Consider the following 25,077-nt stretch of genomic DNA (forward strand, 5'->3'; position numbering starts at 1 on the left):
GATGATAATGATGATAACATGGATGATGACAGTAACAGCTACTATATTTCTGCTCTTGAAGATACTCTTAAAGTAATGATGAAGACATTTTATTTACTGCTTATTTAAATAAGTCCTTTCCCTAGTTCTATTCCTCATTTAATATAAAGACATTTGCTTGGTGCTACTTTGTCAGTTTCTTTTTCTATTCATCATCTATTTTTAGATACTGTGTTTTAAAAAGATCCTGGTGCTGACACTGCAAGTTTATTGTCAGTTTCCATAGTGGCATAATATTTTTCTAAGTAATTCTCTCTTCTTAACACACACTGGCATTTTATTCAAAGAACAAACAATTTACGAATACCCTTTATGCAGACACATTTATTGATATGTCTGCTATGATGCCTAAGTCTGTCCCCAAGTTTGAAAGCAATTCAGAAACAATCACCATGCTTTGGTAGCCTAAATTGTTTATTCCAAGAGGCAGAGTTTGAAAATTCTGAGATGTATGTTAAATTTAGTTCTGCACCAGAATGCCTAATTTCCCTTATTTTGTTAGGTGTTTTCCCAGAATTTTAATTTTCTCCTCTAGGTTACATTTTAAACAAAAGTGATAGGAACTGTTTTACCACTTCCCTAGTCTCATAGCTTGCTAGGCTAGTTATAAAATGAGTGTTTTCAATAGTGGCCAAAAAATAGCAGAGCATGATATATCAATAGATGTAACTCTCTTTTCCTTTAATGAAGTTTTGTTTGTTATTGTTATTGTAAAAGTGTGATTAAAACGAACAGTAAAAAGCTCTACTAGCACCATGAATGCACATGTAGCTGAGGCATTTGAGAAGAATACCTCCTTCCAGGATAAGACGTGACCCAAAGGATTAAAGGTCATCAAAGAACCCATGAAAGTAAGGGAGTGAATAACCTGGGTTAGGCAGCATTTGATTCTTCGTTGAGACCAAAAACTCCTCCATCAACCTCATTCTGCAAAGCTGTGAGAACTGGAGGAACATTTCTGACAGAAAGTAGTAATTCAGTGCATTCCAAAATTGATTCACTCACTTGGAAATATGAATCTGAAATTAATCTATGGCTGGGCATTGAATGAACTGCTATAATGTGTCCAGGTTCCAGAGAACATTAGCACCTGTCTTCAAAGACACAAGGCTAGACACTGACTTAGTGTTATAAATACAGAAATCCAGCATCGCTTGCTCCATGTAAGTCCCATGAAATTAGAGTCACCTGAACTCAAGTATCAAGTACATGTCTGCTTGTTCAGTGCCATCTCCTCATTCATTCATTCATTTATTCAATCAACCAATATTCATTGAGCACCTACTGCCAGGAACTGTTCTAGGCATGGGAGTACAGCAGTAAACAAACAGTGAAAGTTGATTAGATCATGAACCTCATTCAAACAGAAAGTATTTACTGCAGGAAAATCAAATAAGATGGAATAAAAAAAAAAAAAAACAAGGACAAGAACTTTGAGAGTCACAGAGAGCATCAAGACAGGTAGAGGACACATCTTTGTTGGGCACCCATAAAGAAAATTCTTTGAGCTAGGTAGGACGTATACCCTTACTCTTGGAGTCAGGAACTTTCTATTTGTCTGAATATATATATTTTGAGAGGCTGAATAATGCCCCCCAAAAGATATCCACATTCTAATCCCTACAACCTTTAAATGTAGCCTAATATGGAAAAAAAAAAAAGAACTTCATAGATGTAACTTAAATTAAGGATTTTGAGATGGGGAGATTAACCTGGATTATCTGGGTGTACCCTATGCAACCATAAGTCTCCTTGCAGGAGAGAAGCAGAGGAATATTAGACCACAGAAGAGGAGGAGTCAATGTGACCAGAGAGGTAGGGATTAGAGTGATGTGGCCACAAGACAAGGAATGCTGGCCAACAGAAGCTGGAAGAGGCAAGGAACAGAGTCTCTCCTAGAGCTTCTGGAAGGAGTGTAGCCCTGATGACAGCTTGATTCCAACCTAGTGAAACCATTTTGGATTTCTGGCCTCTAGAACTGTGAGAGGATAAATATGTTAAGCCACCAAGTTTGTGGTAATTAGTTACGGCAGACACAAGAAGCTAATACATGCTTGTTACCACAAACAGATGTGTGTGTGTGTGTGTGTGTGTGTGTGTGTGTGCATGTAATACATCCATTTATCTACTAGATATCTCTATGTACATATATAATGTCCAGAACAGACTCTTGATTACCATTCCTAAACCAGTCTCTCTCTTAATCTTTCTCATCTTTGCAAATGGCACAACCATCTACTACTTACTCAGGTCAAAAACTTGGAATCATCTCGAATTTCTCTATTTCCTTCATCCCAACCTCACTCACAATTCTAAATAAACATCAGTATCTTCTGGTTCTACCTCCAAAATATGTCCTTAATCTGCCTACTTCTCTATCAGCATTACCATCACCTTATCTAAGATCATCATCTCTTGCCTGAAGTACTAAAGCAGCCTCCAAACAGATCTCCCATTTCCTATCTTGTCCCCTCCAATCTGCTTCTCCAGAGTAGTCAGAGGAAACTTTAAAATATATAAATCAGGGCTTCCCTGGTGGCGCAGTGCTTGAGAATCTGCCTGCTAATGCAGGGGACACGGGTTCGATCCCTGGTCTGGGAGGATCCCACATGCCGCGGAGCAACTAGGCCTGTGAGCCACAACTACTGAGCCTGCGTGTCTGGAGCCTGTGCTCCGCAACAAGAGAGGCTGCAATAGTGAGGGACCCGGGCACCGCGATGAAGAGTGGCCCCCGCTTGCCACAACTAGAGAAAGCCCTCGCGCAGAAACGAAGACCCAACACAGCAAAAATAAATAAATTAATTAATAAACTCCTACCCCCAACATCTTCTTTAAAAATAAATAAATAAATAGATAGATAAATAAATAAATATATAATATAATATAAATCAGTTTGAATTGCTCCCTGAATAAACCATCCAGTGGTTTCCATGGCTCTACTTTTTTACATCGTATGTTTTCCCAAGGTCACAAACCCCACATGATCTGCCATCTGTACCTCTTTGGCCCCTCCCTGTGTTCTAGCTCCACTGGCTTTCTTTCTACTCCTTCAACAAGTTCAGCTCATGCTGACTTCAGAGCCCTTGCAGTGAACTTTTCTCTGCCTGGATTAGCCTTCCTTGGTTTTGCATAACTGGGTAGGTCCTTCTCATTCTTTGTATCTAAGCTCCAAAGTCATCTTAAAGAACGCTAACCTGACCACCCACGATCTTTCCCCACCCCATTATCCTTGATCATGTCACTTTGTCCAAGCCCTTCAGAAATTATCTTGATAGTTTATTTACCTGTTTACTGGCTGTATCCTTCCCCCCACACCCTCCCCACTAGAGTGTAAGCTCCTTGAAGGTAGGGGCACTGTCTGTCACCTTCCGCACTCTTCCCCCATCATCTAAAACAATGGCTTCCTTCTAGTTAATGCCTAATGAATATGTGTTGAATAAATGAATATATAAATGACTCAGGAACACAAAACTGTCTTAAAAGAAAAACTGTTATCCAGATCAAGTCTGAGAGAGACAAAGAATTGATTCACTACCTTGGCAGTATCACCAGTCTAAAGCTGTTCTTGCTTAGAAGTTGCTCTGCATATCTTTTCCATCCTATGGAGAGCTTACGCAGGGAAAGGGACTAAATATGAGTGTCTAGAAGCTGTACCAGTCTCATTTGTGCTCTTAAATTAAAAAAAAAAAAAAGAGGAAGAAGTAGCAGGAAGAGAAGGACAAGAAGGAGGAAGAGGGGCTTCCCTGGTGGCGCAGTGGTTGAGAGTCTGCCTGCCGATGCAGGGGACACAGGTTCGTGTCCCGGTCTGGGAGGATCCCACATGCCGCGGAGCGGCTGGGCCCGTGACCCGTGGGCGCTGAGCCTGTGCGTCCGGAGCCTGTGCTCCGCATCAGGAGAGGCCACAACAGTGAGAGGCCCGCGTACTGCAAAAAAAAAAAGAAAAAAAGAAAGAGAGGAGAAAACTGCTGGGCAATATCCTTGGGTAGAACACAGGAAATGGCATTCCAATTTCATGTACAAGTGCAGGGTTGCCCTTGGCAAGGAGCCAGGATAGTATATTCATAATAGCAAAAGAGAAAATAGACTATAAGGACTCAGATGCAGAGTCAGTTAAATATGCTTTGGACGCTTGTGCAAGTTCTTTTGCGATTGCTTTGATCTCAGTTAAACAGCAAGCAAGTTGTCAACTGAGAGCATGGATGGGGGTGAAGTGATGAGAAGTTTGAGGAAAGTAACAAAATACGGAATGTGGGAGACAGAACAGACTAAGGAATGATAGGATTGTAAACTCTTTTGCTTGGATGTTGCCATATATAGAATTCCAATTTAAAGTGTAAAATGAGCTCACTGGGGCTTGTAATGTGCAACGGTAATTACACTGAGTTATAAGGTTACAGAAAAACACATTACCATAGTATTGCAGTAGTTGGGAAACCCTCTATAAAAAAGAAAGAAACCACTGCTACCTTCATTCAAAGTAGCCTCCCAGGCACATTTGTCCTACACAATTGAAAGTATTTATACTAACAAAATAGGTCATGTTAGCATGCTCTATTCCAAACTCATTTCCTGGGATGCTCTGGACTTTAACATTGTCAGGTACCGGTCACCTGAACCTCCCTGACTGAGAACAAGCAGCTCTGACCATAGCTCTCTATGACTTGGTTACCTGGAAATACATGTCAGAGGGATTAAAACCATGGGCTCAGATGCTACTTACTCTGGAATCCTGATTCCACTTCTTTCGACTATTCTGCTAGTTGAGCTGGTTGCTTAACTTCACTGTGCCTGTTTTCTTATCTGTAAATAAGGATACAAATAAGGTCACTGTATTGTTGAACGAAGTAAGGAAGAAAAGCATTCAGAACAGTGCCAACACATAGTAAGTGCTCATAAATATTAACTGCTTTTACAATTATTGGCCATTGTTCAAGAACCAAGGGAAGCAGTGCAAACCTGACCTCATGCCACTTGCTGACAAATAAAGTCCTTTGTTTCTGACCGAGAGTCTCATGTCTTCTGCCAACATCCATGAAACTGTGGCAGGCTAACTTAGTTTGCAAGAAGGGTAAAAATCTCAGACCCTTCACAGTCTGTGATAACCTTTAGAGTCCCTGTTCCATGTATGTGTAGTTATACCCTCTTTATTCCTTGTGGAATCATTATGCTCTGATGCTGGCAACTTGCTTCAACTACCTCTTCTCAGCAGCCATGGCACATCCACACCACTGGACAGGACTTTCTCCTATGACCCAAATCTAGCCACAAAATTCCAACACCTGATCAGTATTTTCAGGCAGGTCAAGCTCCAGACCAGTCCTATCCAAGCTTCTTCACAGTATCATTTTATTAACCAAATACATTATAACCTAATCATTAACAATATTAATAATGAAGATTAACTGGCACCAAATATCAGCATTTGGTTGACAAATGTCCACATTTGAAATTTTAGTGCCATTGGTGGTTTTGTTAAGTGGGGACAGGAAACCAAGCTCCCTCTCTGACCACAGCATTCTGATTTGTCAACCATTCATGAAATGTGACAGAACTCAAAGATGGATGTAAAGCCGGGGCCGGCCTCTGGGGCCACCCAGATAGCATGGAAAATGCAATCGAGCGATGGTAATCGAATCAAGAGGAAGGGAACGTTGCCATCATCATTTTGCCAGACATATTCCAGACGCTGCGCAGTTTCCCAGACTACTGGGATGGATGTCATACAAGCAGCCCTGTCATTATTGTGTGAGTGCTTGTGTGCAAATTGTTTGACAATTAACATTGGGGCCGTGATAGCTTTTATACTCATGAAGGTTATGTGTTTAACAGAAATTGCCACTCTCTCAGAGTTGGTTTCCCATCTAATAGTCAGAGTTATCAAAGAGACAATGATTAAATTAATTACAATTGTAAAAATAGTGCCTCACCCTGATACCTCACTTTATAAGTTACAAAGAACTTTTCACATTAGCTCATGTTATTCTTACAACTCTTTGAGACAAGTACTCTCCACTCCATTTTATAACACTTAAAAAATGGTGGTTCATACACAAGATTTATCCATTTTATATCAAAAATAAAAATTGTAAGCAAATATCCAATCTAGTTAACAATATATATGCTGAAGTATTTAGGGGAAAGTATACTACTCTCTGCAAATTTACTCTGAAATCCATCAAAAAAATGGAATAAACTAATGGATGGATGGAAGGTTGCATACATGAATAGATAATGTGATGAAGAAAGTATAGTAAAGGTTAAGGTAAAGTCTAGGTGATAGGATTATGGGTATTCACTGTAAAAGTCTTTCAGTTGAAATTTTTTATAATAAAATGTTTGGGGAAAAAATGGAGGCTTAGAGAGATGAAACCTGTCTTTAGGTTACAGTCTGAGGATGGGCTGAGACCCAAAGCTAGTTCATCTGATCCCAGTTCCCATGAGCAATGGGAATATTTAAGAAAATCATTATTGTTCAGTGTTTAAAGGAAGGTTGCAGTACAGGTAAGCACTGAATTCTGGGTCAATAAGAGCTATGCAAAACCAGGTCAAGCTCTACCATAAAAGGGGTGATGTTTAAGTTCGGAGACAGCATTTTTAAACCCGTGTTGATGCAGCTCAGGGAGTATTGTCTCCTTCGTAGAAGTCCCTTCGGGGTATTTGACATTTATTGTAATGATGCTGTCTCACTCAGCACTGTTGCCCCTCTGAAGGGAGTACTTTCAGGGCTTAAAACACTTCTTCACATATTCTCAGTGATGACAAAACTTTGTCCTTTGAAAAGATCCAAATGTCACCTGAAGCCCAGTTAGGCGAATGAGATTCAACATTGCCAATATTATCTCTTTGTAAAGCTACCCAGTAAATGCAAAGCATAAAAGGAGAGTTTTTGTTTGGCTGGTTTTGTCTTTGTTTGATTAAATGAGCTAGACCCTTAAACTAACAAAACTGTTTTTCTGGTATGACACAAAAATTATCTCTGAAACCTACACTGTGCTGGTGTGTGGGGAAATGGTGGCATCTCGCCCATGACAGCACTTCTCAACCTTCAAAATAACAACATATTTAACAGCTTTCTCCTCCAGTAGCCTGGAAACTTCACAGGAACCCTGGAAGCTGTCTCACTTCCCCAACACAGGGCTTATAGTTTTATATATTTACAAAAAGAACTAATAAAAGAATGAGTTAATGAATGAATAAGTAAATGAATGAGCTGATTATGTTAACTAATGTGAAAAACTGTGACCTTTTGACTGTTTCTGGCCCAGTATTTCTATTGGAATTTAATTTCTTCAGTATCACATCCCATGTATGTTATGTTATGCAATGATTAAAAAGTAGCAAAACTACATATAAAGATAAAAGGTTTTGAGTCCCTCCCATCAGGAAACTTGCACAAGCCTCTTAGATAGCCTCATGCACCAGAGGACAGACAGCAGAAGCAAGAAGAACTACAATCCTGCAGCCTGTGGAACAAAAACCACATTCACAGATAGATAGACAAGATGAAAAAGCAGAGGGCTATGTACAGGATTAAGGAACAAGATAAAACCTCAGAAAAACAACTAAATGAAGTGGAGATAGGCAACCTTCCAGAAAAAGAATTCAGAATAATGATAGTGAAGATGTTCCAGGTCCTCGGAAAAAGAACGGAGGCAAAGATCGAGAAGATGCAAGAAATGTTTAACAAAGACCTAGAAGAATTAAAGAACAAACAAACAGAGATGAACAATACAATAACTGAAATGAAAACTACACTAGATGGAATCAATAGCATATTAACTGAGGCAGAAGAACAGATAAGTGACCTGGAAGACAGAATGGTGGAATTCAATGCTGCAGAACAGAATAAAGAAAAAAGAATGAAAAGAAATGAAGACAGCCTAAGAGACCTCTGGGACAATATTAAATGAAATGACATTCGCATTATAGGGGTCCCAGAAGGAAAAGAGAGAGAGAAAGGACCAGAGAAAATATTTGAAGAGATTAGAGTCGAAAACTTCCCTAACATGGAAAAGGAAAAGCCACCCAAGGCCAGGAAGCTCAGAGAGTCCCATACAGGATAAACCCAAGGAGAAACACGCCGAGACACATAGTAATCAAATTGTCAAATATTAAAGACAAAGAAAAATTATTGAAAGCAGCAAGGGAAAAATGACAAATAACATACAAGGGAACTCCCATAAGGTTAACAGCTGATTTCTCAGCAGAAACTCTACAAGCCAGAAGGGAGTGGCATGATATATTTAAAGTGATGAAAGGGAAGAACCTACAACCAAGATTACTCTACCCAGCAAGGATCTCATTCAGATTCAATGAAGAAATCAAAAGCTTTACAGACAAGCAAAAGCTAAGAGAATTCAGCACCACCAAACCAGCTCTACAACAAATGCTAAAGGAGCTTCTCTAAGTGGGAAACACAAGGGAAGAAAAAGACCTACAAAAACAAACCTAAAACAATTAAGAAAATTGTCATAGGAACATACATATAGATAATTACCTTAAACATGAATGGATTAAATGCTCCAAGCAAAAGACACAGGCTTGCTGAATGAATACAAAACAAGATCCATATATATGCTGTCTACAAGAGACCCACTTCAGACCTACGGACACATACAGACTGAAAGTGAGGGGATGGAAAAAGATATTCCATGCAAATGGAAATCAAAAGAAAGCTGGAATAGCAATACTCATATCAGATAAAATAGACTTTAAAATAAAGAATGTTACAAGAGACAAGGAAGGACACTACATAATGATCAATGGATCAATCCAAGAAGAAGATATAACAATTATAAATATATATGCACCCAACATAGGAGCACCTCAATATATAAGGCAACTGCTAACCACTATAAAAGGGGAATTCGACAGTAACACAATAATAGTGGGGGACTTTACCACTTCACTTACACCAATGGACAGACCATCCAAAATGAAAATAAATAAGGAAACAGAAGCTTTAAATGACACAATAGACCAGATAGATTTAATTGATATTTATAGGACATTCCATCCCAAAACAGCAGATTACACTTTCTTCTCAAGTGTGCACAGAACATTCTCCAGGATAGATCACATCTTGGGTCACAAATCAAGCCTCAGTAAATTTAAGAAAATTGAAATCATATCAAGCACCTTTTCTGACCATAACACTATGATATTAGAAATGAATTACAGGGGAATAAACGTAAAAAACACAAACACATGGAGGCTAAACAATACATTACTAAATAACCAAAAGATCACTGAAGAAATCAAAGAGGAAATCAAAAAATACCTAGAGACAAATGACAACGAAAACACAATGATCCAAAACCTATGGGATGCAGCACAAGCAGTTCTAAGAGGGAAGTTTATAGCTATACAAGCCTACCTCAAGAAACAAGAAAAATCTAAAATAAACAATCTAACCTTACACCTAAATGACCTAGAGAAAGAAGAACAAACAAAACCCAAAGTTAGCAGAAGGAAAGAAATCATAAAGATCAGAGCAGAAATAAATGAAATAGAAACAAAGAAAACAATAGCAAAGATCAATAAAACTAAAAGTTGGTTCTTTGAGAAGATAAACAAAATTGATAAACCACTAGCCAGACTCATCAAGAAAAAGACAGAGAGGACTCAAATCAATAAAATTAGAAATGAAAAGGGAGACGTTACAACAGACACCACAGAAATGCATAGCATCCTAAGAGACTACTACAAGCAACTGTATGCCAATAAAATGGACAACCTGGAAGAAACGGACAAATTCTTAGAAAAGTATAACCTTCCAAGACTGAACCAGAAAGAAATAGAAAATATAAACAGACCAATCACAAGTAATGAAATTGAAACTGTGACTAAAAATCTTCCAACAAACAAAAGTCCAGGACCAGATTGCTTCACAGGTGAATTCTATCAAACATTTAGAGAAGAGCTAACACCCATCCTTCTCAAACTCTTCCAAAAAATTTCAGAGGAAGGAACACTCCCAAACTCATTCTATGAGGCCACCATTACCCTGATACCAAAACCAGACAAAGATACTACAAGAAAAGAAAATTACAGACCAATCTCACTGATGAATATAGATGCAAAAATCCTAAACAAAATACTAGCAAACAGAATCCAACAACACATTAAAAGGATCATGCACCATGATCAAGTGGGATTTATCCCAGGGATGCAAGGATTCTTCAATATATGCAAATCAATCAATGTGATACCCCATATTAAAAAATTGAAGAATAAAAGCCATATGATCATCTCAATAGATGCAGAAAAAGCTTTTGACAAAATTCAACACGCATTTATGATAAAAACTCTCCAGAAAGTGGGCATAGAGGGAACCTACCTCCACATAATAAAGGCCATATACGACAAACCCACAGCAAACATTCTCAATGGTGAAAACCTGAAAGCATTTCCACTAAGATCAGGAACAAGACAAGGATGTCCACTCTCACCACTATTATTCAACATAGTTTTGGAAGTCCTAGCCATGGCAATCAGAAAAGAAAAAGAAATAAAAGGAATACAAAGTGCAAAAGAAGTAAAACTGTCCCTGTTTGCAGATGACATGATACTATACATAGAGAATCCTAAAGATGCTACCAGAAAACTACTAGAGCTAATCAATGAATTTGGTAAAGTTGCAGGATACAAAATTAATGCACAGAAATCTCTTGCATTCCTATACACTAATGATGAAAAATCTGAAAGAGAAATTAAGGAAACACTCCTATTTACCACTGCAAAAAAAAAGAATAAAATACCTAGGAATAAACCTACCTAGAGAGACAAAAGACCTATATGCAGAAAACTATAGGACACTGATGAAAGAAATGAAAGATGATACCAACAGATGGAGAGATATACCATGCTTCTGAATTGGAAGAATCAATTTTGTGAAAATGGCTATACTACCCAAAGCAATCTACAGATTCAATGCAATCCTTACCAAATTACCAATGGCATTTTTTACGGAACTAGAACAAAAAATCTTAAAAGTTGTATGGAGACATAAAAGACCCCGAATAGCCAAAGCAGTCTTGAGGGAAAAAAATGGAGCTGGAGGAATCAGACTCCCTGACTTCAGACTATACTACAAAGCTACAGTAATCAAGACAACATGGTACTGGCACAAAAACAGAAACATAGATCAATGGAACAAGATAGAAAGCCCAGAGGTAAACTCACGCACCTATGGTCAACTAATCTATGACAAAGGAGGCAAAGATATACAATGGAGAAAAGACAGTCTCTTCAATAAGTGTTGCTGGGAAAACTGGACAGCTAAATGTAAAAGAATGAAATTAGAACACTCCCTAACACCATACACAAAAATAAACTCAAGATGGATTAGAGACCTAAATGTAAGACCGGACACTATAAAAGTCTTAGAGGAAAACATAGGAAGAACACTCTTTGACATAAATCACAGAAAAATCTTTTTTGATCCACTTCCTGGAATAATGGAAATAAAAACAAAAATAAACAAATGGGACCTAATGAAACTTCAAAGCTTTTGCACAGCAAAGGAAACCATAAACAAGATGAAAAGACAACCCTCAGAATGGGAGAAAATATTTGCTAACGAATCAACAGACAAAGGATTAATCTCCAAAATATATAAACAGCTCATTCAGCTCAATATTAAAAAAACAAACAACCCAATCCAAAAATGGGCAAAAGATCTAAATAGACATTTCTCCAAAGAAGACATACAGATGGCCAAGAAGCACATGAAAAGCTGCTCAACATCACTAATTATTAGAGAAATGCAAATCAAAACTACAATGAGGTATCACCTCACACCAGTTAGAATGGGCATCATCAGATAATCTACAAAGAATAAATGCTGGAGAGGGTGTGGAGAAAAGGGAACCCTCTTGCACTGTTGGTGGGAATGTAAATTGATAAATCCACTATGGAGAACAGTATGGAGGTTCCTTAAAAAACTAAAAATAGAATTACCATATGATCCAGCAATCCCACTACTGGGCATATACCCAGAGAAAACCATAATTCAAAAAGAGTCACATACCACAATGCTCATTGCAGCACTATTTACAATAGCCAGGTCATGGAAGCAACCTAAATGCTCATCAACAGACGAATGGATAAAGAAGATGTGGTACATATATACAGTGGAATATTACTCAGCCATAAAAAGGAACGAAATTGGGTCATTTGTTGAGACATGGATGGATCTAGACACTGTCATACAGAGTGAAGTAAGTCAGAAAGAGAAAAACAAATATCGTATATTAACTCATGTAGGTGGAACCTAGAAAAATGGTACAGATGAACCGGTTTGCAGGGCAGAAATTGAGACACGATGTAGAGAACAAAGGGTGGAGGTGGTGGTGTGATGAATTGGGCAATTGGGGTTGACATGTATACACTGAAGTGTATAAAATTGATGACTAATAAGAACCTGCTATATGAAAAAATAAATAAAATAAAATTTTAAAAAAAGATAAAAGATTTTCTATGGATCTCTTTTTCCACCTCATGGTAATGAGTAATTTTTGGTTACCGTCCTTGAACTTTCTAAGTATGCAATTACATCTTTTATAAAAAGAATTCTTGCCTTTCTGTATTTGCCTTTTTTTTTTCTTTTTATTCACTTGTAGTTACTAAAAGTACATCTCACACAGGAAGACAAGCATCGCTGGTGGGCTGGGCACTTAGGTCTTGCTGCTTTCAACTCTCTCACTAAAGATAATGGTAACTCTTGTGTTAAGTACACAGTGTTTATTGTGTCCACAAATAAACGTTTTATTAATATAAATTTAGAGTTTTATTAGTAAATGGATCTGAATATTAATGAGTTTCTTCTATCATTTAAGCTAGTGATGCACTAGACCATGTTCTTGGCTACTGTGATGAAGTGAAACAAAAAGATAATAATACCTACCATCCGGATTGTGTGTGCATTAGAGAAAACACAGACCATCTGGCAGTACAGGTAACATGGTTAAAGATTCCCATCCCCTCCTCTGGATTCTGTTTGGCTCTAGACTACTGACCACAGCTCCTTCTGTTCCCAGCTCCTGCCTCCGCTTGGGTGTTGCATGTGGATTTCCATTTCCTGGTTTGGCACAGCCCTGGGTCCTTGAGTTCCTCACCTTCCTTCATCCCTGGCTCAGAGTGAGCTTTTCTCTGCATTCTGGCTGTTGCTCTGGCCGTTCTGAGATGCAGCTCCTCCCCTGCTTGCACACCCACCCTTCCCTCCAGTGGGTCTCCAGAGCTCTCCCCACCAAGACCTCTCTGTGCTGCTGTCACCTGACACCAGGGGCCAGTAACAGCTTCTTGTGAGACCTGCCAACTGCATACTCTTAGGTTTGACAGTGAAAAACAGAAAGTAACAGTTACATCAACAAATCAGACCAAAGTGCTTTTAAAAAACATGAATAACTCCTCGACAACAATTATAGGCAATCCCCAAATCCTAACTGGAGACCATTTTCCAAGAAAAGACCCAGACGTGAGTTAAAGGTGCCTGAAAGCTTAATTCTACTTGCAAATCACTGGTAGTATTTTAGCAAATTTCTGCAGAGTCCTGTGTTTCATTAAAGCATATACTGAAGACGCTTTACTAGTGTATGTAGTTTATCAATACAGTGCAGATAAGTGTTCACCCACTATTTTTAGGCAAGAGCTTGGTAATCCACTGTTTCCTTTATCATCATAGCTGCTGAGATGCTCAGATAAAAGTTTGTACAATAGTGGAAAAAAAGCCAATCTTCATTTGCTGAGGTTTCTAATATAATCATTTTACATCTTTTACCGTTTAGGTCTTGTTATTTTATTTCTGTGCTATTACATAAAAGAAGTCGCTTGGAGGTCTTGATTATATTTGTACTATAGATACAGTTTTGTAAAGAAGAAAAAAAGTAATTTCCTCTTTTTCTTTCTTTATAGAAAGCACAGCAAGGCCTTTGGGGTCTGAGTTCTGAAGTTCTGCCATTGGGAGACTTGGCAGTGTTTCAAGGACTAGAGCTCTAAATAATTCCTTCCCCCAGTCTCTGTTTGGAAACGTTTAGCACTTTGGGAGAAGCAAATAAGGAGATGGGCATTAAACAGGAGAGTGACTGGGGATTTGAGCTTTAATGAGAGGATGAGAACAAAGACAGGAGATGGCCATGTTTCCAAGACCTCGGGCCTGGGAGACAAGACGGGGGACTGTGAGGGGTGGACACATGTAAACCCCTGAAGACACCAATGACCCCTCCCGTATATCACCCCACAGATGGGAGGAACTCGGATAAGGGGGAACCACGTGCATACCAAGTGCCTCAGTGCTAAAAACAATAGGAAACGTTTCCGTGGTTGAGACTGAAACAAAAGAAGAAGCCACTGTAGGGGGGTCTCTGTGATCTTCCTTCAACATCGGGGCCGGGCAGACAGCTGCGCAGGTCCGATCACTTCTGAAGCGAATGTAACAGTCAGCAACTCCATCAACTAAGAACAAGTACCCTCCCTGTATTGCCGGGGCAATGTACTAGTTTACTCTAATAAAGGTGGGGAAGATACCGAAATTAATATTTGATTTTGTGTATCTTACAAAATCTTGCTCAAAGACAGATTTTGTTTGATATTTGGTGGGGGGATGGGGTGGACCTAAGATGCTTTTTATTCAAGTGGCTAAGTGGTTCACACTTACATAACTGGATTTTACCTTTTATTATATCCATGCTAGATGGCATAAACTACCACACAGTCCTTTTAGGAAATATACAAATTATAAATAATTAAAGGAGAAGTGAGTTCAAATGCTTTGCCTTTATTTCAGCTTATGGGGCTTAGCTTATAGATATAATCTACAGTTCAATTTATTGCTCTGAGGGGCAAAATTCCACTCAGCCTCAAGGTTACTTTGTCAGCTGAGGAATAATAAAATGTCTTTCCATTCCTATATCCGTCTTTTTACTCTTAATTATTTTCCAATTATCCTTGCATTTTTTTAGAGCTCACTGTTAATACCTTTAATACTCTAGCTTAATATCCCAGCTTCAGAGTTTGTATCTGAGTTATGACATATGTCATTTCTTTCACACTGTAGTAGCTCTCCCCCAAGAAGAAAAATACAGAAGAAAACTTTATCCTTTTTAGATTTGTTCCTTGTTCTTTCAGTTAACTGATTTGTATGAAGGTTTTGTGTTGAGCAATATCCAAACCAGGGAAATTTCTAGAATTTGTGTTAGCTCAAGGCTCAGGTAAGCAAGATTAAGTGTATCAAGCGTACCAATTCGAACCATTGGGATCATTATGGGGTTTGTAAAAGTCAGTCTTATCAGACCTCCTGTTATGGTTTGAATGGAAAAGCAAACGTAGCAAAGATTTCCCAGTGACGTCCCCAAGGATGCCACAACCTTGGTGAATTAAGTGAATTCATGGCTACTCAGGGTCTGGTCCTGAGCCCTGAATGCTAAGAAACCCAATCGATCAGAACATCAAGAGTAGATCCTGCTCTCCAGAAAGACTCACATTAATTGGATCCCCAGTTACTGATGTATAATAACCAGAATGGCAATTGATTAATTTACAATGAAACATAAAGCAAAGGACCAGACCAGATCTTCTTGCTTGTTCATTTGCTCCCCTGTAGACAAATCCACAAGGAAAGCCAGATTATTATCAGGAAGAGGCTTGATAGATGAGTCAAACCAGGGGAGCAGGTTGAAGGATATTAATGCTGCCGCCAGCAAGCCATCCACCTCTGCTGGAGCCTGTCCCTGCCACTGTCACTCCTCTCCAGTCCCCAGGCTTATGTTGGAAACCTTAGCCAGTGTGCAAGTGACATTCTTTTCTCTGAACTCAGAGCTGAAATCAGCATCTTTATTCCTTTCTTTTTCTAATTCTGATTTTTATATGTTGTTTACTTTAAGCAATGCATTCTTATATTCAGAAGGAAAATAAATTTTAGCAGACATATAATTGAAGTCATTGTGAATATCTGACAAGCTAAAACATGTTTTCTAAAAAGCACTGAGCCACAACATATGCTAAGGCATCCCAGTGCCATGGGATGTTATCCCAGTACCGTGGGATCCAAGTACCACTGTCGGGCCAGAAGCTCTGTAACCCACTAGAGCCTAGAGGAGACACAGAATTAACATTGCAGCTTAATAACTGGCTGTCACTCGTGTCTGTGGCGTGCCACGTCCTTCTGACCCTCGCTTCCAGGGATCTACAACTTTTGATATGCTTGTTGTCACCTTGGACTAAATTTCTTCTAACCCTTGCTTCCCGTGTGTGCAACAAGTCTTTGTTGTCCAGCTTCCCGATAAGCCTGTTTAATGAGGAATATCCATTTGACTGTCCCTTTTGCATTTCTTTTGACCAACCACGTTCCTGATTTATTTTTTGTACCTCCTGAGCTTCATTTCCATAGCGCCTGAACTCTGGATGCCAACACCTTTCTCCTGCTTTGTCCACCTGCCATTTTAGAATTTACAAAACCTTTTGATGGCAATAGTTTTTATTGAACATGTTTTACTGTTATCAAAGTAATAAAACTTATACTCAACTGTATAATTACAATTTTCAACTGCTAAAAGAATAGTTCTTACTTATTTTAAAGCCTTAGCAATTTCAACTACAATTTTTCACAGGTTTAACATAATAAATGATAAACATAATAACAGGCTATTTATGAAATCTGACCTTTCCTGAAAGTGAGGGCTTTTAAATTTCTAATAAATAAGTAAATTAATTAATCTCATAAATCTAAAACATTAATGTTGAGACCTATTGGAGACAATTGCTCGTGGAAGGTATAAGAGGCTGAGAGCTATTGCACAAGGCATACAATCGTAGAACAATATATCTTTTGTTTCATTACTTTGTCAATAATTTTACTATAGAGACCAAGATAAAAGCAGAATCTATATAATCCCATCTGAAAAACACTAAATGCTGCCCATGTGCGTCTGTGAGACATACTTTAAAATGATTATTATCAAATAACCAAATATATCCACTAGTTTATATTTTTGAATAAACTGCAGTTTTCAAAAGTATGTGAGAGGGCTTCCCTGGTGGGGCGGTGGTTGAGAGTCCGCCTGCCGATGCAGGGAACACGGGTTCGTGCCCCGGTCCGGGAGGATCCCACATGCCGCAGAGCGGCTGGGCCCGTGAGCCATGGCCGCTGAGCCTGCGCGTCCGGAGCCTGCGCTCCGCAATGGGAGAGGCCACAACAGTGAGAGGCCCGCGTACCGCAAAAAAAAAAAAAAAAATTATGTGAGGCCCTAATGATTTTATCATAAAATGACTTAAAATCCTGAAACTCTAAAGTGAAAGTAAGCATACCCCAATTCACCAGTGTCCGTATCTGGAGCAGGTCATTTGTCTGATTTCGTGTTTGTGTGATTTAAGTGAAGAAAGATTTGAGATTCAGGTGGAATTTGGAAAGAAAATCGCTCATCCAATTAGAAAGCAGCAGCTCTGTCAGGCTTCCTTCTGGGGCGCACATGCTTTCCTTGGATATGTGAATATCTTAAATAAAGTCACTTTCAGATTTAACCTGAGAGGCAGACGTCTCTGAAGCTGACATGTTAAATGGACTTGTTGCTTAGCTAATTTAAACTTTGGAGGAGCCATCTGACTTCTCTAGGTCCACCTTCATTGGGTAAGAGGAGCGGGGGAAAGAGAACAGCTTTCTCATTAGTCCCGTGTTCATCGCCTGCACCTCTGTACTGGATCTTTTCCCTTCAGCCCTGCGGGTCCACTCTCCATCGTTTTTCACTGGCTGTGGTACCCACACTCTCTGGCTTCCAGTTGGGTCTGGCCCGTGGGAAGCAAGCTAGGGAGATCAGAGGAGGAGAGTGGAGTTCCTGCTGGTCCCCAGCTCCCTCCCTGGAGGGTCACCAAGGGCCTGCTGCCTTCTCCAGTCCTACAAGGACGGCCCCCCCTTAGACCCTCTGGGTCTCCGGGGTCTGTAACTCCGCGCGCCCCCTTCAGGCCCCGGGGGTAAAAGCTCGGGAAGTTGCTAACCGGGCGGGGTCCCCCTGGTTAACTCTACTCTTTGACCACATCTTCATATACAGTGCTTCTACTCTTCAGATTGCCCCACTGGAGGGTCTCATCCACTTCTCCTTGGAACCCTGACGGATGAAAATTTTATCTATGTTGGGTCACACAAATTATCTTCGTGGGGTCTCTTCTAAATTAATGAAACTAGGATTGCGTTATTAGACTAGACTGAAACTGCAGATGCTACCATTAAGGGTTAACAGCCCTTTTTTTTTTTATAGTGCAGGCATTTAGAGAGAAATGCCAATTGCCTAAAGACATCAATTCTTCTTCATCCAAACTGTAATTAGACTTTGAATAATAGTCTTCTTTGACATATAAAATCATGTCTTTGTAACAGAAGTCTTCGATTGAGTGCTTTAGACTTCAGTAGAAGGAAAGAAGCGTTCTAAATTAAGACTTGAAATCTTTAAAATAGACGGGGAAGAGCCCACATTGTATTTCTGTTATCAGTTTTTTGCATTACTACTCCTAATAATGTTATTATTAATAATAATAATAGATAACAATGACTGAATGCTTAGTTTATATCAGTGACTGTTTCGGGTGCTTAACATATATCAGCTCATTAAACACCCTCAACAATCTGTGAGGTAAGAATTAGTATTATTATCTTCACTTTACAAAAAAGGAAATAAAATACAGAGAATTAAGTAACTTGCCCAACGTAGTGCTATATGTTGCTACCTTCATTGCGTTTTAGAACTTGCTAAACAATGATTCTCGCCCAGAAGAATCACATGTACTAATATTTTTAAAAATTAAAAACCATTTTTATTACCACTTCCATATTGCTGACTTCCAAATGTCCATAGACCTGGGTGAAATAATCATTGAGTTTTGCAATTTTTTTTAACATGGAAGTTTGTTGCAAATCATAAATTTGTTACACTGAGAACTTCAGCAAAAGATGTTTACATTTCTGAACATTTCTTTCAAGAAATGTGTCCACATGTATTTGTGTGTTGGAGCTGTCACTGGCACCATGGGAAAAAACAGACAAACATCATTTCAAAGTTAAACTAATGGAAATAACTTAATTGATGTGAAAATATCATCTTACTTAAAACTAATTTGGGCAATCAATGTACAAATTTGCTTAGCAGCGGCAGTTTGTAAACCTTTTCATCATGCAGTGTTTTATATTATAAAAGTACCAACAAAGAATATATTGAGGGTATAGAAAAGCTGAACTGTGAATACATGTCTTTTTAATATGTTTCTATGTTTTAACCTAGTTATTCAAGTTACAGTCTGTGGTCCAAGGAGGATTGATACTGAGGGGCTTAACTGTACATGAAAAATATCTTATTCCTTCAAAAAAAATTGGAGATCAGAAACAATACAGCAAATCTACTCAATTTGATTGATGGGCTCTCTTGGTGTTTGTTGTATTGTTTTCTGAGATTTGAAATATTGCATGTTTTAAAAATTTAAAACAAAGTTCCTAAATTTGAGTAATGGGAAGATCACTTCAAAAGGACAAAAATTCACAAAGCTGCAAAATATGTCTGCAGACCTGGTTAGAGAAAAAAACGAAATAGAGTGCTTTCTGAAAGAAGAAAATTAAAAACACAATTGTTTTCCCTCTTTGTGTTTCAATGAATTATCCCTCTGTTTGGAGTTCAGGATACCAGAAATGTGTCTACATCCAATATCTGTACTTTGGGGGTTTGACTGCTACCTTATTTTTACTTACTCTGTTCTTGGGTAATTCTTAGGCCTTCAGGTCCTTTTATGGGCTCACAATTAATTTGAGTTTGTTCAATATCCCTAAAAAAATTAAGTAAATAAGAAAGGGATATTTAGGAACAATGAGCTTAACTTTTTGCTGTTGTCAACATTTTGGTTGTGGTATTTTGGAATTTTTAATATGCAGCTTAAAAGGAGAAGGAAGAGAAAAAGATACAAAAAAGGAGATGCAGGAAGGACAGCAGGGTCAGGAGGTAGAGAACAAGAAAGAAAAGAATGAAAAAGAAAATTAAAGAAGCAGATGGAAAAGGAGAAGGAAGGAGAAAGGAGAAAGGAAGAGGAGAAGAGAGGAGAGAAGGCCAGGGGGTAGAAAGGGGGAAAGAATAAAACATTTTAGTTATTTTTGGGGGCCAGATTATTTTACCACAGAAAAGAGTGAGAAAAACTCCCCAATTTCTTTGTATGTGTGCCAGTGTATAAATGGCTATTCTATACTTAATTGCCTATAGGCTTATAAACAATTTTTTTTAATATACTCACTCCCACATTTTCACTTCTTGGACTCTGCTTCCTAGAAGAATGTGATACATGAAATCAGAATCCATTACATACTTTCTTACCTTAGGTAAGGGTGTAAGGAGCTATTTCCTCAATTCCTGCAGGATTAGGAAATTAGCCAAAACTACTGACTGCTAAGAATACCAAGCTGATAAAGTTGACATTTCAGAGCTGATAAAGTTAAGGTTACGAGCCCCTTCCAAAACCCTGGCAGAGGACTTGGTAATGTGTTTACATGTCTCATGTTTATGTAAAATTTTTAAAAGAGATTCTTGTATCCCTTTTCTCTACAAGGAACCCCGAAATTTGTCTGAGCTCCAGGCCCCACAAAATTTGGATCCGTCATGCAATAAGGGATTCAAGGAGACTGTCAAATCTGCTTTAGGAACTCTAAAGAAGAAAATTGTGCAAAATAGCTCTGGAAGCTCTTTACATGAAGTCCTGCCTGAATATAAGGGGTGGTTAGAAAGTTAGGGGGATTCTCAAGGTCTCTTCCAGACCCTTGAGACTAGGACTATTTTTTGAAGGTCTTGCAATCAAAAAGCTTATTTGTTATAAAGCAGTTGTTTAAAATATAGGCTTATATTATTATTTACCTCTAATACTCTTATTTCCCACATTTTGAAGATGGATAGATAGAGATGGACAGACAGACATAGATCTCCAAGACAGTTTCAAGTGCCCCCTCCTTTTCTATAATAAATTGTGCAGTGCTTCAGTCTTTAACATTTCACTATAAAACACCAACAAACACCAAGCCTATAATCCATAAGGCTATATCAGGTACCACTGCATTATGTAAATGATAACATAATACCAGGACTACTATAATCCCAGATACCAATGCACAATGAATGGATTATGATAAATAATGTAAAAGGTTAAATAACTTTCATTTACTTGAATGTTAAACATGGTGTTATAAGCAAGTGAACTTAATATAACCACAATAACCCTCAAACAATACTCTCATGAGTTACACCTTAGGCTTAAAATAATTCACACAGCTCTGGTTGGCCTGGTTTTCAAGATGAGGAAAGTAAAGCCTAAAGCAAGCTGAGTTCTAGACCAGGGATGACCAGTAAATGGCATTAATCCAACTATTCCTCTTTCCTGTCCTGGGGCAGACATCAGTAATCAGTCATCAGCTCTTTCCCTACATTCCAGGTAGCCATTACCAATTGATCCATGCGGACACATGAACTAAAACCTAGTGAATACCAAACGTAAGGTAGCTAGCTAGTGGGAAGCAGCCGCATAGCACAGGGAGATCAGCTCAGTGCTTTGTGACAGCCTGGAGGGGTGGGATAGGGAGGATGGGAGGGAGGGAGACGCAAGAGGGAAGGGATATGGGAACAGATGTATATGTATAACTGATTCACTTTTTTATAAAGCAGAAACTAATACACCATTGTGAAGCAATTATACTCCAATAAAGTTGTAAAAAAAAAAAAACAAACAAAAAAAAACCTAGTGAATAAACCAGGTCTAGACTAAGGATACATAGTGGTCAGGAGATAACAAGGAAGTAGGATTACCATCCCCTCACCACTCCCACCCACCTAAATCTGTCACTAGTGCTTCTTATGTTGATAGCCCTTTTCATATGACTTCATTCTCATACTCTTCTGCAAGAAAAATAAGCCATTTATCCAGTTTATGACTAAAACCCCTCTCTTTCCTGGTGACACTTTGTGGCTGATGATGACTGAGAATCCTGTCTTCACGCTTGGCTCTCCCCATGACCTCACATGGTCGGTGCAAACGTCTCCACTCGCTCCCCTGGGGCCCGTGCTCCAGGTGTGGACTCCTGCTTTCTCTGGCTCAACACACGGCTGGACAGCACCTGTCTAAACACAGAATCCCTCAGCCCACATCCCTGCATTGCTCATGTTCTGCCTCTTCTACTGCCTGTGGATTGCGGTTTGGCAAACACCAGGGAAACTGCTCTGGGCTCTACCTGTGTTCTGAAGAGTATTAAACCATGGAAAAGGCAATGTTTCATACAAGTGGACCTTTCATCTTCTTGAAGGAGTCTTGCCTTTCATCACTTTCTGCTCCTGGAGCAATAGGCAAAGACACAGAGAAAGAGATAGATGATTTTGAAGGGGGAGCTAATGAAATAGTAGCGATGGATGTGTAAGTCTGTCTTTTAGCTTAGAAAGTGCTTATGGAAAGTACTTGGCACTAAAAAATGGTGGGCGGGGAGTGGAGTTCCATCTTTCTCTAGTCCCCTCGAAGCTTGCCCCAGCACAGGGCACCCAGCAGTGGGCTATCTGGGGACACACTTTATAACACTGTAAGCTTTTCTTCACACCCGGCAGCAAGAATTTTGAGAAATACCTACTTGTTCCCATTTTAGTGGATTTAGGCTTACAAACAGAACAGCGGTCTCTAACCAACTCAAATGACTAACTCACTCACTCAGAAGTAGGCAGTGAAAGTCCAGAGCCCCTGCGCTTCCCTTCCACCCCACCTCCATGCTGAGAGTAAACCCTGGACGTGTGTACGAAGTGTTAGCAATTTGGGTGAGGGATACTGACTGGGGGGAAAAGAATGGAGTGTCTTCCAGACAAACTCCCTTCTCAAAGATCTGGCTGACTCCCTCAGCATTTTTTCATCAATGTATTTATTTAACGTACATTTATTGCATCCTCTACTAAGGGCAGGTACAGGGCTAAGCGCCAATTATTGCAAGATAAATTACAGCCTGAAAATTAGATGTAGACATTCTTATATCTTAGGCACCTAGTATATATAGCAGGTCAGTACATATGTATCCCTTATTCAACCCTATGATATAGGTATTACTATTCTCATCTTTTTACCGAAGGATAAAACAGAGACTCAGGGAGGTTACACAGCTCGACCTGTGTCTCAAGATTAAAATGTGGCCCAAACGGATTTGAACCCAGCCCTGTCCTTCTACCATACTGCCTCAGCCTTCATAACTAAGTGAAAGAGACAAACAAATATGTACAATTACCTTCAAAGGGATTAATGCTGTCATGCAGGTGTGTACATTGAAGCTATAAGAGAGCATGGTGGAGAGTAACATTCTCTTAGGGGACTTCTGACCCTCACCTGGTCCTTATGAGGAGGGAAATGTGGGTGATCCCCAACATAGGAATCAGAAGCATTGTTTTCTTATTTTATAACAGCATACAATTCTCAAAGCAGCCACACCTGACCAGGTTAATGATCTGTGATACGGTTTCAGACTTAGACAACTTCAACCCAAATATCACCTTGATTAGATGGCTCCTGTCAGAAACTTAAAAGGAATGTCGGGTTTCCCTGGTGGCGCGGTGGTTGGGAGTCTGCCTGCCGGTGCAGGGGACATGGGTTCGTGCCCCGGTCCGGGAGGATCCCACATGCCGCGGAGCGGCTGGGCCCGTGAGCTGTGGGCGCTGAGCCTGTGCGTCCGGAGCCTGTGCTCCGCAGCGGGAGAGGCCACAGCGGTGGGAGGCCCGCGTATCGCAAAAAAAAAAAAAAAAAAAAAGGAATGCCATCTCAGGAAACTCATTTGCACAGAAAAGCAACAGTCACTCAAACAGAAATCCAGTCTGAGTAAGCATCACGGTATCACTTTTACAAAGGCCATGGGAGAAGCCAAAGTATCTCCTCTTGAAACTTAAAGAATATAGGTGATCAACATTTGATTAGTTTGCCAGGACAAACATATAAATAATATTTTAGAGTAAAGAACTGAATTATAGTATTGAATTTGGCAGTCTTCAGTTTTGAAAATGCATCAACATAGTAAGAAAAGGGATTCATACAAATAAATGGGTAAAAAAGTCATTTCACTATTGTAACTGGTATCATTATAAAACTCTTGACTCAGGAAGGTCTCCTGATCACTTTGTTTTCTTTCCAGTATGTGGAGGAAAATGATAGCCAAGTACGTGTATCTCTGGGGACTAAGGTGGGACCTGCAGGCTGAGCACAGAGCGGAAAGTAAAGCAGTGTATTTCCGTGAAAGGACAAGCACAATAAACCCATACCATTGCAAAATGAAAGTACCTGATTCCAAAAGCTTTGCTTTTCCATGCCTTCATCACGAGGCAACAATTCCTTGCTCAGTCTCCATTCCACGTTCTCAGTTGGTACTTTTTGACTGGCAGTATTTATTTTCATTTTAGGACTTGAAAAAATAAAGAAGCATATGTCTGTCCTGTGGGCGAACTGAATAGGGCATCAAAATGCAGTAGCTATAATTGGTTAGGCATTTGCCAGCGCTAGACAAGGGCGGAGACTGAGCTGATGTCCCAGCCTGTGGCTCACTCGCCCGGCCGAGCCTCAGCTAATTGGTTTCACCCACATTCTCAGTCCACTGATTCAGGGGCAGCTGTTTAGGCACAGTTTTTCCCCACAGCAGGCACCAGCCTGGGGCTCCTTCTAAATGGCTGGAGTGGCCAGGAGCAAAGCCACTGTCAGACCTCTCCTCTACTATGGAAAGAGCTCATGGTGACAGGCTGAAATTGGGGGTTGAACTGAGGCAGTGTTTCTTTTTCCCAAGTGGAAAAACTGAATAACCTGTGTTTGTTGTTTGGCTATTTTAAGTACAGCAGAATGCTTACTAAGTTGATTTCACAACGTTCTGGACATGTTTACACAATAGAAGCATTTATATGAAGACTGTCTTTTTTCTTATCAAAAGATTTTTCCCCCTCCCTCTAAATATTGATGCCTGATGGCTGGGGGCTTTCTCCTATTTCCTCAGCTGAGTGTCCCATCCCTACCCCACCAGCGGGTTAC

The 25,077-nt window shown here is 39.5% G+C and overlaps 1 long non-coding RNA gene across 1 annotated transcript; it reads right to left on the reverse strand.

Annotated features, from left to right (window-relative positions):
* Window positions 1-4,784: 4,784 nt before the first annotated feature.
* On the reverse strand, window positions 4,785-24,407 carry LOC307065118. The gene is made up of 3 exons (XR_013811322.1): window positions 24,343-24,407; window positions 19,766-19,839; window positions 4,785-4,839 (listed from the first exon to the last, which is right to left on the reverse strand). It is a non-coding gene; the product is annotated as an uncharacterized lncRNA (long non-coding RNA).
* Between the last annotated feature and the right edge of the window lie 670 nt (window positions 24,408-25,077).

Source organism: Hyperoodon ampullatus (genome assembly GCF_949752795.1).
Source record: "Hyperoodon ampullatus genome assembly, chromosome: 16".
Taxonomy (NCBI): Eukaryota; Metazoa; Chordata; class Mammalia; order Artiodactyla; family Ziphiidae; genus Hyperoodon; species Hyperoodon ampullatus.